The sequence below is a fragment of the Vombatus ursinus genome, unplaced genomic scaffold (assembly GCF_900497805.2).
Source record: "Vombatus ursinus unplaced genomic scaffold, bare-nosed wombat genome assembly UNPS02015001.1, whole genome shotgun sequence".
Taxonomy (NCBI): Eukaryota; Metazoa; Chordata; class Mammalia; order Diprotodontia; family Vombatidae; genus Vombatus; species Vombatus ursinus.
In genome coordinates this window covers 855-4,378 of record NW_020954779.1, presented here as the reverse complement: position 1 = coordinate 4,378, position 3,524 = coordinate 855, and the positions used below count along the sequence as shown (strand labels likewise).

General features: G+C 41.5%; 1 pseudogene; it reads left to right on the top strand.

Annotated features, from left to right (window-relative positions):
• LOC114030739 overlaps positions 1-627 on the top strand; it is an 831-nt pseudogene extending 204 nt beyond the window's left edge.
• Positions 628-3,524: the final 2,897 nt, after the last annotated feature.

The following is a 3,524-nucleotide window of genomic DNA, read 5'->3' as shown; positions in this document are numbered from 1 at the left end:
TGTGTCTTTGGTAAAGCTTCACATGTGCCACATGCTTGTGGAACCTAATCTGTGTTGATCAGTTCTTAAAGCAAACACTGTAAGACAAATTCAAGAAGAAATGACCCAGGATGGAACTTGGCAAAAGATAAATGCTCAGAATGCAGGACAGGCTTCTCTTGATCGCCTAGTACCATCAGATATCCTTTGTCGTTCAACAAAAGAACAGGGAGAAGGGAAACTTGTTCCAAGTTATAGTAGTTTCTCAAAAGGCTTTGAAGATATCCAGTCCCAAGATATTATTTCTGATCTGTCCACGGTTGCATCAGTACAAGCTCCAAGAAATCCTCAAAGTAGTGTTTGGGAAATGGAGAACCCTCAAGAAAATAGGGGAAACTTTCAGAAGTCACTAGAGGAAATATTTGAAACATTGGAGAACAAAAATCTTAAGAAGACTTATTTTCAGATGTTGACACTTCTTACTATGTTCGTGGTGCAATATTAACAGGAATGATGAGCAACACAAAAATGGGTTGTTGTGATGTGCTTGAGAGCTTTTCATCTCAAACAACCACAAATTCTAACTCAAATTGTAAGTCTGATATAAATGAGCTTGATCATATTGTGGAAATCCTTCTTGAATCTTGAAATGGTTAAATACAAAGCATGATTCTTTGAAGAAGTCAAGAACCTTCGAAAAAACACACCTTCAAATAGTTTACTATCAAATGTATATGTAATCTATGTAAAAGCTAAAAAGCACTTCATTTTGTAAAATAGTGTTATCTTTGAAGCTAATACTGTTTGCCTTTTGACAATTTTGGTTTGTCCAATGTAGTTTAAATACATACTCTAACAAATAGTTGCAGGGTATGAAGCTTCCTAGGTTAGGCTTGCTGTACTTAAACTTGTTCTTCCTCAAGGCAGAGGGGAGACTGGTACAATGGGTTCTTGACTTTTCATTTAACATTTTTTTCAGGGCCTATACTTAAACTCCCAGTTGCCCTAATTCATTTACCTTCCCTCTTTCTTTTTCAGCTATAGTCACCAGCCTTCAAGTTTATTAGTCTAGATAGATTTTTTTTGGAAGTTTTTCCATAGTTTATTTGCTCTCTGATGTAAAATTACCTTCCTGGATAAACATCTTCCATAGTGCCTTTAATCCTTCTTTTTGTCAGCACCGACATTTGCTTTTGCAGTACCCCTGACTTTCTACATTCTGTTCTTGCATTCCTTTTGCTGTTTTCTTGATGTCTTTTTCTTCTCATACAGGCCATGCCTTGCAAGTCTGTGCTTTGTTTCATTTTTCTTTTCATGGTCAAAGGAATGATAAATCATGCCAAAGCCTGTTGTTTTGCCATCACCAAAAAGGGTTCTGAATCCAAAGACAAAAATGACATCTGGAGTTGTCTTGTACATCTTGGCCAGTTTTTCTCGAATTTCAGTCTTGGGCACTATGGCCTTTCCAGGATGAAGGACATCTATAACCATCTGTTTACACTGAAGAAGTCTGTTTGTCATGAACTTCCTGGTTCAGATGGTTACAGTGTCATTAGCTCTTGGAGCACATTCCTGGCTAGTTTCAACATCAAAGCGGACAAGAGGCCTCCAGGAAATGGGCTGAGAGAAGAGCCAGTCGAGAGCCGAGCCTAAGGATGGCGCAGATGCGAGATTGAAGTCGTGTAGATGCCTAGAAGCTCCACTGCACCAGCATTCCTCCTTGCCCCAGGACCACACCTCAGAACTGTGACCCAGATCCAAGCACTGGTAAAGCAAGAGATTCCTGCCTCAGTACTGGCAAATAGAACCCTACAATCCCTCTCTGATCAGCCACTGGATTCTCCCTCAGTCTGTGGGTCAGAAGGTCAGGAAACAGCCACAGCCCCGGGCCGCGCTTGAGACTTGCGGCTGAGACCTAGCTCCTCTCTTACCACAGTCACAGACTTTTCCCACTGACCTTCTAAGTTGTCTTTGGCATTCAGGGGTTGAAAAGTCTGGAAACCGCCACAGGTGCCTGCGATTCAGTCCTCTGAGGCCTGCTCCAGGGTTGCTGCGGCCTGCGCGCCCACGCCAATCTGTGCTCCTCTCCCCACCTGGCACGATATACCTTTCCGTTCAACCATCCAGGCTGTCTTGGGCTGGAAATTTGTTTCACTCTGTCTTTTTGTGGGTTCTGCTGCTTTAAAATTTGTTTAGAGCCATCTTTTTAGGTATTTGGAGGGCTTTGGGAGAGAGCTCAAGACAGTCACTGCTTTCCCTCGACCCTCAACATTATATCTAGCTCAAGTGTCTCAATCCCAAGTTGCAGTAACACTTAAGAGATCCATTTTGCATGTTGGAATTCATGTCTTGATTTCGACTTCTGGGAGTCAAGGTGGCAGAGTAAGCAGTAAGCAGTAAATCACTATCCTTTATTGACCTTGAAAAACCAAGAGAATAGTGCCCCAGGAAAAATCCTGGAATAGTGGAGCCAGCAGAAAGAAGAGATACAGCAGTCTTTTGGTTAGGGGGATTAAACGGAAAGCCTCTTGCTGTGACTGAAGGGGAGAAATACAGGATGGAAGGTGTCCTGCTGGCAAGCCAGTGGCAATGTCCACTTCAGCAAACCAGTGGGAGATCTTGAGCCCTATGGTGATGAAGCAGGCAAGTGCCAGCACCAGTCACACAACAGCCACCACCACCAGCTCCAGCTCAGCACTAGGCAAACTACCAGATGCCTATAGCCTCCAGCTGCCAACATGAGGTTCCAGGACACAAAACCAGTAACCAGGCTCCTACCCCCCAATGCAAGAAACCTGGGTCAGTGTCCTCCATAGCACAGAAGCAGCGACCAACTTTAAAAGCCAGGAAAAAAAAGCAAACAACATGAGCAAGAAGTAATAAAGAAATTTGTATCTTTGAATGGAACAGTTGGAGAATAGCCTGGCAAAGGTAAAGAAAAAAAAGAAGTCCAGGGAAGTTGAGAGGCAAAGGAACATCTTGGACATCATCAAGGACTCAGTGATTCACTAGGAAATACCTGAAGAGGATATACTTCAAAGGAAAGGCTTGCTTTTTATCCTCATGGATCTAAATGTCTCCTCAAACTAGTGCTACAGAGAAGTCATGATTATTCTTACTTCACAGATAAGGGGTCTGAGGTAAACACCAATATATCGAGTCAAATCAAGAGGATCATTTATCAAGTGAGAGGAATATAATTTTGATCATATGAGAGGTCTAACTGAAAAGAAGCTTCATATTACCTCTAATTACAATGTCGTGATCCTCTGATATGTGCATGAATATATATATATATAGATGTATATATGTCTACACATGGGATATATATACATCTACATATATACACATTGGGAGGATCATATGCACAAAATATACATACACATATATGCATACACATTATATATGTATATATATGTGTATACAGTGTACCTAGAGGTAGGTATGTTTTCTATATGCACAGTGTATATGAAAACGCAATAGTATGGACATAGTAAATGTCTGATAATTCCTGATTTGCCTCATGTTTGGCAACTTCAGCGAAA